Consider the following 7098-nt stretch of genomic DNA (forward strand, 5'->3'; position numbering starts at 1 on the left):
TCATTTCACCTGATAACAGAACTCCTTACCTAGGTGTCTTTGGTAATCAAGTGAACAACTGTAATGATGGTAGGAGAACTATTCTACACCAACTGTTAATCCTGAGATTGGCCAGAAAAAACATTTTGAGCCAAATTTAAAGATATCTTTAAATAGTAAACATTGACCAAGGGATAGACTTAGCTCAGGACCATTTCCTGGAATTTCCCAGCTGAGAATGGCCTTGAGTCATGCCTTGCAGGAGTTTTAAGGACAAACCTATAGGACCCTTATTTTCCCAGGGGACTTTGTTGTTTTCCAAGAGCTACAGTTTCCAGCATTCCAGGAAGTTACCTGGTCCCTGGGCAGGTGAGGCATACAGGTTAATTTTGGGCATTATACAACCTTGATCTGTTGTCATCATAATCTTTTCACCTTTATCCATTGTTGCTCTAGCAAGCAACAATGTTGTGTGTGATGTCAGTGTGATGTCATTCATATGCTATAAATGAGGTATTGCATATCAAGTAATGGGTATAGACAAAATTTCTACTGCTATGATCCATTACTAGCTTGAGTCCATTATCAATGGATTGCAATGAAAGCTCTCTCTGTCTCTGTCTCTCTGTCTTTCTGTCTCTGTCTCTGTCTCTCTGTCTTTCTGTCTCTGTCTCTGTCTCTCTGTCTTTCTGTCTCTGTCTGTCTGCCTGCCTGTCTGTCTGTCTGTCTGTCTCTCTCTCTCATATATATATATGGTATACATATACATGGTATATTTTATATATGATCTATATATGGTATTAAGCTCTTACATTAAATTGACAAGATGATTTCTATTTGAATAGATAGATATGTTTTATTTGGAAAACACTGGATTTTCCCATATTTGTAATATTCTACACTAATAGGCTATTTCAATAATACATATGTGAACCCTTCTCTTTAGGGAAAAAAAAATAAGACCAGGTTAATTCATTAAGGCGGCCTACTTTGGTAAATTCAACTTTTCATTCCTACAAGACTCTGTGAACTGAGTTGGGGCCTGGTTCTCTAAAGCGTAACGCTGGGTGACTTTCCAGATCCAGCAAAAATGGTTTAAACGTCTATGACTTACAAAGCAACAAGGGGCAATGGAAGGAGGGGGCACTGCCAACAATCCTTTGAGGAAGGTAGAAAAAAGGGCATCTAGAACCTGAGATGGAAAGATTTGCTGGAATTTCCAACCCCAACAAGCCCATATAAAAAAATAAAATCCAGTTGTTAGAATTATAAGCTCTAGGCCTAGATTGGGCAGATACAACAGGACACTAACTTATTCCCCAGCTACAAGACCCCCTCCTACTTGCGGTTTCTCCTGGCCACACGGTTCTGGTCCATGGTGCTTCCTCCTCCTGCATCCTCTCTCCTTCCCCTCTTGTCCTCTTCTCCTCCCCTACCTGCCCCCACCTTTCCCCCTCCACTGCCCAATCACAGACTCTAGCCTTTGTTGACCACTTAAAACGGGGAGAAGGTTCACATGAGATCACCAGAGTACCTGATGGATGCTCCTGCAGCCCTCTGAGGAAGCAGAATTAACATCAGAATGCAAACAGCTTCAGGCCAACCCACAACAGGACTGAACAACAACAACAACAACAAGGGATAGAATTAGCTCAGGATGGGAGAGTTGGAAAGGAGAGTGCAGTGGATGGGCAATTACTGAATGCAAGAGAGGATGGGAGACTTCACAGGACTTCCTGGGCTTAGAGGAGAGAAAGTCCAGATGGAGAAGAAGGAAGGAATGAGCAGGGGAAGAATGTCAGCGCCTGGAGGCTCCTTCTGGGCACTGGGCAGACAGAGGAGGCAGCCCCATGTGGGTGGAAAACATGAACTGGAAGCAGAAAAGCCCCTTCCAGATGGATGGAAGGGCCTTGAACGCCACAGCAAACTCTTGGAATTTCCATCTGTAAGTCGTTCTGATCCTGGGAGCACCATGATTTGTTCTGTCTTTTCTAGGAGAGGCCCTGGAAATTGTAACAATAAGGTAATTTATTAATTTAAAAACTTAAAAATAATAGGAGAGGGAAAGAAAGTTAAGTTTAGCCTATTATATAAAGGAAAAGCCATCACGACTACAGAAAAGAGAATCTGTTTGAATTAAAAAAGGTTGTCACACAGGGCTGGGGATTTAGCTCAGTGGTAGAGCGCTTACCTAGGAAGCGCAAGGCCCTGGGTTCGGTCCCCAGCTCCGAAAAAAAAGAACCAAAAAAAAAAAAAAAAAAAGGTTGTCACACACGCATGTGGTAGCCAAGCCTAAAAATCTAGGGCTTTGGAGGCTAAGGCAGAAGAGTGGAGAGTGTGAGACCAGCCTGAGCTACACACGGAGACCTTGTCTCAAAAATGAAAAAGAAAGAGAAGAAAAGAGGAGACAAAAGAGGGAAGAAAGAAGATGGGAGGAAAGGAGAATGCCTTCAGGTGGGGGTAGCACTTATAAATTAATGGTTGAAATTCATTTTGAGCAGTGCCAAAGTCTACAGAAAGGGTAAGAACATGACAGCTAAATAAAGATTGGGGATTTGAATGTAAAAAAGCAATTTGGCTTGTGTTTGACCTCACGTACTTCTTGTAACAAGCTGGCTCTGCTGTATTTTACAAGTATCAGTAACGATTACTTGTAAAACACAGAATATGTTTTTGGAATGCAAAATGCTTCAGACCCATAGACGTAATTCTGGGGAACACGTAATTTGACTGTTCTATTCGTTCCTTTTGGGGAAGGTGTTCTTTGTAAGAAAAAGGCCTGTGTTAAATTTACTTTTCTTTTTGAGTTCAGAATATTTGGTTTGATTTGAAAGTTGAAGATAGAATGCTCTTTTAATTAAAGAAAAAATAGCTGATGGAAGAAAATAGTGTCAGAAATATAGTTACAGAGAAATAGTGTCTTCCACTTTAGCAGGACAGCTACTAGAAGGAGTAGAGCTAGAAATATGAAAATGGGGGCTGGAGAGATGGCTCAGTGGTTAGGAGCACTGACCGCTGCTCTTCCAGAGGTCCTGAGTTCAAATCTCAGCAACCACATGGTGGCTCACAACCATCTGTAATGGGATCTGATGCCCTCTTCTGGTGTGTGTGAAGACAGCTACAGTGTACTCACATGCATGAAACAAACAAACAAATAAATCTTTAAAAAGAAAGAAGAAATTGGGGACAAACGGGTATTGCCCCAGGACCCTGTGGGCATTGGTTTTTGCTCTCATAAAACTCTTATTCTTTCAGCCACATCCTTTAATCACATCTTCTGAGAAAAAGACTCAAACACATTTGATTCTTTCTTTTTTTTTTTTTTTTTTTTTTTTTTTTTTTCCGGAGCTGGGGACCAACCCAGGGCCTTGTGCTTCCCTAGGCAAGCGCTCTACCACTGAGCTAAATCCCCCCAAACCCCCATTTGATTCTTTCGATATCACACAGGCACAGGCAGGAAGGAGGAAGGGCCCCGTGGCTGCCAGTGGAGAACAGGATGTTACTTTAAAGAAAACTCTTCCTCCTGACTGAAGGAGATTTTCACACGTAGGACGTAGACCAGCAGCTGGTGTATCAGACCTGTCATGGCGTCGCTCTGCACGTAGGTACAGGGGAGTCACAGACTGTGGATGTGGAGAAGGGACTGTCGGGGCAGTAGGTGCGAGAATCTCAGTCTCTGGTTCCCACCAGGATCTCTATTTCTAATTTTCTCCCACAGCACTGAATGACTCATCCCCACTGTCTCATTGCCTCTTTGTTAAAGTTTATCGTTCGTTTTTTTTTTTTTTTTTTTTCCTGTTGAACTTACCTAACAGGGTGCAGCATTTTAGAGAAGTCAACTTTATCGTCACCTTGTGTCCAGGGCACATTAAATAGGACACAAGTGGAAGACAGCGCTGAGGGCGCCCCCTGGTGGCCTCTACTGAACTGATTTCATATAATGAGATGAAAAACACTGAGAAAGGTGCTATACAGTGTACAGTAAATTTCCTTTAAACAAATGTTCATATGCGATGCTTATTTTATTAGAAAAAATTGTAATAGTTTTTATAAATAATTTAATAGTTATATATTATATATATAAATACATTTAAAAATAAAATACTTAAAAATTAAATTTCAAAAAGTTTTCAATGGTCTTTAATTTTAAAAGAGAAACTGTTTCCGGATGTTGCTTATTCCCAATGTGATGAGTAATCTAGCTGGAGGACAGGATGTGCAAACTTGCTCAAATACATGTATTTTATGTGACTGTCCTCCCACACAAAAGGGAATCTTCTGATCTGTCGTTTAGATGCTAATTAAAGCATCTGGAAAACAAACCATCTTCTTCAAATAGCCATAGAGCCTCGTGCCATCTCAAACAAATTTTACCTACCTTAGGGAGGGGAGATGAGAATGCTCCCCCATTTTTTCTTTTTGCATTTTTACTCTATTTTCTTAAAGATTTTATTTATTATGTACAGTGTTCTGCTTGCACACCAGAAGGGGGCGCCAAGATCACATTACAGATGGTTTCTGGGACTTGAACTCAGGACCTCTGGAAAGTCAGTGCTCTCAACCTCTGAGTCATCTCTCCAGTACATTTTTATTCTTAATATAATTTCCCAGTATCACTTTATCCATAATTTAGTTAATGTACTTTAATTTTCTGGTAATGAACAGATTTATAGTAGATCAAGATGACTACATGGAAGAAATATGCATCACACTTGACAACAGTTTTCAAAAGCAGACTCTGTTAACTGTGAATGTGTGCATCTGAAAGCTGCTCTCTTAATTTCTGATACAAAATTAATTGCTGAGCACACTTTAGAGAGATAACACTTTTTAATTTAATGTTTGCTGGTGCAAATTTCATGAAATAACAAATTGAAAAGGTGGTTTTCCTGTATACTGTGCTTCCTGGGAGTTAGATGGTCAGGAAGTGACACTGAGCAGCCCCAACAGCGTAGTTGAGTTAAACGACACTCAATGCACGGAGAATTGTGTAGGAACAGCATAGAACGCAGACACATCCTCCCTATACTGTAAATCAGTTTAGATACTTTACAATATTTAATACAATGTTAATTCTAAGAAAACACACTGAATTTATTAAGAGATTGTGATCTCTGCATGCACATTAATGACCAGAACTCAATACCTGATCATCAGGCAACATTACCAAGGAGAAACAGTGCAAGACCTCAGAGAACAATCACAGTTCTTGCTTTGCATGAAGCAGAAGAACACGGGAGGGAAAGCTTTACCCGCGTCTTAAGCTCAGAACTGGCTGGAGTCATGTTATAATGTTGACTAATTGACTTTTTTCCTCTTTAATCCTCGCTCCTGCCCTGGAGAACCTGTTTGACTGACAGAGCTGGCTTGGCCTCAATGTTGGAGCTCCAGTAAGTGGGATGCGGCGAAGACACTGGGGGAATTAAAAGCCTGTGGGAAGGAAAGTAATGATTCGGGCCAGCGGTGAATAAACCTTGTAAAAAAGGGACAAGGTACTGGTAAAATGCTTTGTGTGTGTGTGTTTAGAGATATGCTAAAGGTCTAGAAGAGCAAAGATAATTCTTATAGAAGCTTTAAGTCCTTGAACCCAGATTAGAGACAATTTAGTCCCCAGACTTGAGAGAGAAAATGGGTTTGAGAAAAGCAATCCTCCCCTCGTATCAGGGAATGCTTTGGCCAAGGAGAAGGGAAATGCATGAAAGCTGTTTCAGAGCCTCCTAGGCTCAGGGGGAGGTTGGGAGACATCGGCTTCCTCTGGTTTTGGGTCCCTTTGGTGGGACATCTAATCTCTTCCCTCTGTGTCTACTGTCTGTCCTTGCGCACCAATCTGTCCTTGTCTGTGTTTTCATTTTGTTGTTTGATTGTTTGTTGCTCTGTGCTTCATGTTCAAAAAATGATTAAAACTATCTGCTGGTCATTCACCCCTTGATTTACTTTTAACTCATTTAAAAAAAAAAAAGGCCATTTCAATTGACCTCTGGAGCCCTGCACCTGTAGCTAGGACAGCAGCTTCTAAGCTTCTAAGGTAAGGAAGCTGATGGTTGGTTTTCCTAGAAAAATCTCTGTGGTTGTGTTTGTTGGCTTCAACAAGTGACAAGGAGCTCCTCTCTTGAAATTACAGCAAAAAGTAAGAAAATTGTGTTTGGTCTAAATATATAACATGTGTGTAGCCACTTTATTTTTATTTCTACTGGTTTAAAAAGTATAAATATGTTCTGCACGTCTTGGCTATAGATTATTGGCTTATAAGTTATTGGGAATGATTAAAACTTTGTAGCATTAGTAATAGAAAGTTTACTTGAAACTGGTAACTCAGTGGGAGTCGTTTCAGATAACAACACCTGGCATGAGCCAACCCAGGGAAACTGGTCTCTAAAGATGCCTCTAAACTGGGTAATATTTTATGTAATTCTTGTCCGAGAAACCAGAATTATAAGAGGTAGGATTTAGGGCGCTGTCTCTTTGGTGAGGTACTGGAGGCTGCTCCGCTGTGCGTTCATGTGCAGGAATTGGCAGTCAAACTTTGTAGCCTGAGGGTGATGGACTTGGTGTTGATTTTGAAGAGACTGGATTGCTTGGAGGTTGAATTTTCCTTTCCAAAGTTGTGGTTGTGCTCTGGTGTTACAAGGGAAACTTCAAAATTGTGGTTGAATTACCAGTGTTCCATTGGCTGCAGTTTGCAGTTCGATCACAGGCTCAGGATTCTAGCTCACACTGATTGATAATTAAGGAAAAAATCAAGCAGTTAGAGATTGTTGTAGGGATTATTGAGGGTTTGCGAAGGATTGATGAGGCTATGGAACTTGTGAGACATTACAGCCTGTTTGCTTACTCCAACTGCCATTTCAGGAAATAATTATTAAGGATTTGGAGGATTGTTTTTATACTGTTCCTTTGCATCCTGGTGACTGTGGGGAGTTTGCACTTAGTGAGCTTGCTTGTAATTTTGGAGAGCCCATGAAGTGATATCATTGGAAAGTTTTGCAAAGGAATGGCTAATAGCCCTACATTATGTAAAAAAAAAAAGTCACTGCTTCAATACAGGAAGTCAGGACTCTGAATCTTCCAGTGTATATTATTCATTATATGCATGGAATTTTATTAGCTGATCCCTCTGAA

This window comes from Rattus rattus, chromosome 12 (assembly GCF_011064425.1).
Source record: "Rattus rattus isolate New Zealand chromosome 12, Rrattus_CSIRO_v1, whole genome shotgun sequence".
In the NCBI taxonomy this organism is placed as follows: Eukaryota; Metazoa; Chordata; class Mammalia; order Rodentia; family Muridae; genus Rattus; species Rattus rattus.